The sequence below is a fragment of the Benincasa hispida genome, chromosome 6, assembly GCF_027475165.1.
Source record: "Benincasa hispida cultivar pf3 chromosome 6, pf3_genome.v1.1, whole genome shotgun sequence".
In the NCBI taxonomy this organism is placed as follows: domain Eukaryota; kingdom Viridiplantae; phylum Streptophyta; class Magnoliopsida; order Cucurbitales; family Cucurbitaceae; genus Benincasa; species Benincasa hispida.
Genome location: NC_143483.1, coordinates 51618219 through 51624794, shown reverse-complemented (window position 1 = coordinate 51624794; position 6576 = coordinate 51618219). Strand labels below are relative to the sequence as shown.

The 6576-nt window shown below is 35.9% G+C and overlaps 1 pseudogene; it reads left to right on the top strand.

Annotated features, from left to right (window-relative positions):
• Window positions 1-362: 362 nt before the first annotated feature.
• Window positions 363-2255, top strand: LOC150035747 (uncharacterized; annotated as a pseudogene).
• The last annotated feature ends 4321 nt before the right edge of the window (window positions 2256-6576 follow it).

Below are 6576 nucleotides of genomic sequence, written 5' to 3'. Positions count from 1 at the left end.
ATGTGTATGCAATTATTAAGTAAATATTGGTAAAGACTATTTGGTGTTCTTCTTCTTTTATTTTTGTACAATAATATTATTATATTATTGTGTCTTATATTTTAGATTGAGTCAGTCAAAATAATATGTTACCAAAGTAGCCTCTGTTATCTAGATTACTTTAATTCTAAAATATAAGATGTGCATATTCATGAATTTAAGCGGATAATTATCAGCCCAAAGAAAGATAATTATTTGGCCAAATTGTGGATATGCATGTGGTAATGAGTTTGTGGCAATTATAAGGATTGCTCATGTGAAAAATAGTCGATCCAAAGAAAGGCTATTTTTTGACAGAGTTAATTGTCAGTACTTTGATTACTATGTTGAGAGTACCATTTTCAGTTGGTGTTTTTGCTCAAAGGCTGGACATCAATATTATGCTAGGTATCTTATTAAAGGGGCTCACCACATATGTGAAATTATTTTGTTGTGTTTTAATTGTGAGCATTTGTTTTGTTGTTTATTGTTTCAGTTGGTCTTACTCAAATATCTGGAAATCTAAGTTCAATCCCTAAGTTGAATGGATCGAACTTCAAGATTTGGAAAGAAAGCCTAGACATACTTTTTGGGTGTATAGATTTGGACCTTGCATTAAGGATCGATAAACCTACTTCTACTGAGGAATAGCCAAATACGGCTAATATAGAGAAGTGGGAACAGTCAAATGGCATGTGTCTGATGATCATTAGGCACTCCATTCCGGAGTCTTTTCGGGAATAAGTTCCTTGCTCAAATTGAGAAATATTTTGCTAAAAATGAGAAAGGGGAAGCAAGTAGTCTTTTGACTTCTTTAACTTCTATGAAGTATAAGGGCAATGGAAACATAAGGGAGTACATTATGGAAATGTCCAATCTCGTAGGTAAATTAAAGACACTCGATATCGAGATAAATAAAAATTTACTCGTGCATCTGGTACTTATCTCTCTTCCTGCACAATTTACTCAATTTAAGATAAGTTATAATATTCAGAAGTATAAATGGAGTATTAATGAGCTTATCTCACAATGTGTGCAAGGAGAAGATAGGATTAAGAGAGAAAGGACATAAAGTGCTCATTTGGTAATAGGCTCTCATGATAAGAAGAAAAGAAAAATTATGGATGCTGCAGAAGGGACATCTCAGCAGAATAAAAACAAGAAACAAACTACTAAAAATCCTTGTTTTTTCTGCAAAAGGAAAGGTCACTTTAAGAAAAATTGTCCCAAGTACGCCAAGTGGTGTGTAAAGAAGGGTAAACTTCTTACTTTGGTTTGTTATGAAGTTAATTTAGCTTTTGTACCTACAGATACTTGGTGGGTAAATTCTGGTGCTAATACTGACATAAGTATATCAATGCAGGGTTGCCTATGGAGTCGGCCGCTAGGTGATGCTGAAAGATTCATCTATGTGGGCGATGGAAAAGCAGTTCCAGTTGAAGCTATTGGAAATTTTAGATTACTTTTAAAAATTGGTTGTCGTTTGGTTCTGAATGAGATTTTTGTTGTACCGTCATTTAGATGAAATTTAGTTTCTATTTCCAGTTTGGACAATTTTGGTTTTTCCTGTTCTTTTGGAAATAATAAAGTTAGTCTTTTTTCAAGATTCTAAGTTTATTGGTACCGGTTCTTTAATTGATAATCTATATATGCTTGATTATTTTGCTTCATTTAACAAGATCCTGTTATCTAATTCATGTGGTACAAAACGTAAATTAAATGAGAATTCCGTTATGTTATGGCACAAGCGTTTAGGTCACATCTCTAAACAGAGAATTCAGAGACTTGTGTTAGATGGAATTCTTGATTCCCTTGATTTAAGTAACTTCAACGTTTGTGTGGAATGTATTAAGGGAAAACAGACAAACATAAGAAAATTAAGTTCCAACAGATGCTCAGATGTCTTAGAACTAATACATACAGATATTTGTTGGCCATTCCCTACGACCTCTTGGAATGGACAACAATATTTTATTACGTTCATAGACGACAATTCAAGATATGGGTACCTATATTTAATTTATGAGAAGTCTCAATCCTTGGACTTTTTTAAGTCTTTCAAAGATGAAGTTGAACTTCAACTTGGAAAGAAAATTAAGGCTGTTAAATCTGATCGTGATGGTGAATATTACGGTAGATATGATGGATCAGGTGAACAACGTTCAGGGCCTTTTGCCAAATACCTAGAGAAATGTGGAATCGTCCCACAATACACTATGCCGGGCAAACCATCATGAATGGTGTAGCAGAAAGGCGAAATAGAACACTTAAGGATATGGTAAGAAGTATGATTAGTCATTCTTCTCTACCAGATCCCTCTAGGGTGAGGCACTAAAGACTGCAGCCTATATCCTTAATAGGGTACCTAGTAAAGCAGTAGCCAAAATACCTTATGAGCTGTGGATAGGAAAGAAGCCTAGTATTAGGCATCTTCACATCTAAGATTATCCAGCTGAGGTTAGGCCTTATAGGCCTAATGAAAGAAAATTGGACTCAAGAACTATTAGATGCTATTTTGTTGGGTATTATAAACACTCTCAGGGTTTCAAGTTTTATGATCCCACTTCTAAATCATTGTTTGAGACAGAAAATGCTAGATTCCTTGAGGATGTTGAGTTTGGGAGGGAAGATAACATAAGGAAAGTTGTCTTTGAAGAGGAATTGGTTTTTTTTCCTCATGTGATTATAAATGATGTTCAGGCTCCAATTTCTGACTTCATTATTGAACCAATCATAGAATAAGACAACATTGAAGTCCCTGTTGTTGAATCTGAAGTTCAAACTCAACAACCTCATGAAGTGTCATTAAGAAGATCTACTAGAGAGAAGAGAAGTGCAATTCCAGATGATTATATTATGTTTCTTCAAGAACATCAGGATGATGTGGGCATAATGGAAGATGATCCAATCAACTTCTAACAAGCTTTACAAAGTTCTAACTCTCAAAAGTGGATAAATGTTATGGAAGAGGAAATAGAATCCATGAAAGACAATGACGTTTAGGAACTTGTCGAACTGCCTCAAGAGTGAAACCCATAGGTTATAAATGGATATTTAAAACCAAAAGGGATTCACATGGCAATATCGAAAGATATAAGGCTCGTTCTGTTAAAAAGGGTTTTACTCAAAAGGAAGGCATTGATTACAAAAAGATTTCTCTCCGGTTTCATCAAAAGAATCTTTTAGGGTAATCATGGCAATGGTAGCTCAGTTTGATTTAGAGCACACCAGATGGATGTAAAAACTGTGTTTCTCAATGGGAACATTGATGAGATGATGTATATGGTGCAACCAAAAAACTTTGTGTCTGATAATTCAAAGTCTATGGTGTGCAAATTAAGGAAATCCATCTATGGTCTCAAGCAAGCCTCTCGTCAATGGTATCACAAATTCCATGAAGTGATAAACTCATTTGGTTTTGAGGTGACCATTGTGAAAGATTGTGTATATCACAAGTTCAGTGGGAGTAAATCAATCTTTCTGGTGTTATATGTCGATGGCATACTCATAGCTAGTAATGATGTAGGTTTATTGCATGACACTAAGAGATTTCTCAAAAGAAATTTTGAGATGAAGGATCTTGGTAATGCTTCTTTTGTATTAGGAATTGAAATACTGCGAGATCGTTCTCAAGGTATTTTGAGATTGTCACAAAAGAACTACATTGAAAATATCTTGAGTAGATTTGGAATGAAAGATTGTGCGCCAAGAGATACCCCGATCGCTAAAGGTGATAAATTTCATTTAGGTCAATGCCCCAAGACCACACTCGAGACTAAGAAGATACAGAAGGTTCCTTATGCATCGGCCATTGGAAGTCTAATGTATGTTCAAGTATGTACGCGTTCAGATATTGCGTTCATAGTTGGAGTGTTAGGCAGATATTTGAGTAACCCGGGGATAGATCATTGGAAAGCGGCCAAACAGGTTATGAGGTATTTACAGAGAACAAAAGATTATATGTTCACTTATCGGAGATCAGAAGTTTTGGAGATCATTGGGTATTCTGATTCTGATTATGCTGGATGTCAAAACATTTTGCGATCCACTTTAGGCTATATCTTCATGTTGGCTGAAGGAGCTGTATCCTGGAAAAGTGTTAAACAAACATTTATGGCTTCTTCTACCATGGCTATGGAGTTTATATCATGTTATAAGACATCCAATCATGGAATATGGTTGCAAAATTTTGTCACTGGGCTACGGATAGTGGTTAGCATAGAAAGACCACTAAAATTATTTTGTGATAATAAGTCGGCAGTGATGTATTCCAACAACAACAGAAGCAATACGAAGTCAAAGCATGTAGACGTAAAGTTTCTAATTGTTAAAGAAAGAGTTCAGAATGGTCAAATTTCGATAGAACACATAGGAACAAACTCTATGGTGGCAGATCCATTAACTAAAGGTTTACCACCTAAAGTTTTTCATGAGTATGTTGCTCACATGGGTGTTAGTCACTTTTCTGATTCCATGGTTTAGTAGGAGTTTGTTATTGAGGATGTTCTTTGACCTTATTTTGTTTATTTTCTATATAGAATAAAGCTGATAGTTTATGTTTTATTATTTGAACTCATTTATCATGCATGCAGTTTAGCATAAACTTTTTTAGAATGATCTCATTAAGGAATTTGGACAAGTTGGAAACATGCATCATCTAGATCACTTTGCATGTAGTTTCCATGTTATCCATCCATACTTGATCTATGTCATTGAATGTATTGGAATTGGTGATCAAGGAAGGTTTAGTTATAAGGGTGGTGAAGAAATTCGCCTTGATTCCGTGCTAATACAGAAGATGGACCAGATTGAACTAAAGGGGAATTCTATTATTGAAATAACCTGTTTATGCGCGCTTAAGGTTTATGTGATTTAATTATATCAAGTACACAGATATAGCCCAAGTGGGAGATTGTAGATATATTTAAATAATAATATGTTTAATTAAAGTATGGGCTATGTGTGTGGATTAATAATTTATCACATTTGGTTATTTTATTAGATTGGGCCCTATTATGTGATCTAATTAATTAAGGCCCTAGATTTCTAATTGAGTATGGACTTAATGGGAAGAAGCCTATTCCTAGTTAATTAGAGTTTAATGGGAACCTTAATTGAACTAGTATATAAAGAGACCTTAGGGCTATGGTCCCCAATATACCAAAGCAATAAGCACTCAATCTTTCTTGAATCCCATCTAGAGAGATCCCACTTAGGGTATTTGGAGCTTTGGTTGAGGAAGATAATAACCGCCACTTTAGAGTCATCATCAATCTTTCAATGGAATTTGGTATGTATATATTATTGACCATTTGACATGAATGACTTTCGGGTCTATCTATTCAATATAGATATAAAGTATTTATGCTAACACAACACGCAGTAGACGATAGGAACATTAGCAAACGATCGCGTAGATGACGATGAGGCTACGAAGCCTAATCATCCATGCGATTGTGTAGCGCGACGACAGGTAAACGATTTACCTTGAGTTACTAAGTGATCGTTTAGTCAGTTACTAAGAGATGAAGCTTGCTGATGTAAACGATCGTCTAGCACGCTTTAAATAATACACGAGCGTCTCATCATCTAACCGATGTATGCAATTTGGTAAACGATTTACCTTGCGATGCTAAGCGATCGTTTAGTCAGTTACTAAGCAATGAAGCTTGCTGACCTAAACGATCGTCTAACATGCACGCGCATTAAACGATACTCAGCGATCGCGTGCCTGATTGTTGACCCGATACGACCAACTCTTGATCGCATACCCAATCGTTTAACCGATGCATTCAACCGGATCGCATACTCCTTCATCTTCACGATGCGATGGACAACGATCGCATAGAACCTCTTCTGCACGATGCGATCAACCCTAGATCATCTCCTTCTTCGAAGAGCCATAACCTTTGCCCAGAACTTTGACAAACGACTCAAAACTTCAAATATTTTGAATACAGACTCGATTACGATTATTTATGCCAAAAAATGCAGGGGCCTTTACAAACAACTGCAAATGTAAAAGGAATTAAACAAACCGAGGTAATTCATCCCGAAAACATCCATTAATCCGGCACATCCACAGCAGAATTAACATTTAAAATAGCGTAGAAATGCACCTACCATGAATGTATACGTTATTTCGTTGTAACAGATGAAATCAGAGTATCAGAAACTTGGTTCTGATACCAATTGAAGGATCTCATACCGAGAATTTGATGAGCGAGTTTAGATCGCTCCGATTTAACAGTGATCAAAACATAAAACACATACATTCCACACAAACAGTTATGCATATAAACCTAATTATCAGCATGCTCAGAATACAATAATTAACAAGGAAAGGGTTAATACCAAATAAAGACTCTCTTCGAATGTCAGAACCCTAAGCAACGAAAAACCTCCCGCAGATCTACCAACACCCGGCGAGTATGTCGACTACAATAGCACGATTAGAACGTACACGAACACTGCAGTGAGGACGACATCACTACAAGAGAAACCCGGTATCCTCGACGTAAAAACCCAAAGAGTGGGCTTTGGTGAGTTTGGTAGAGG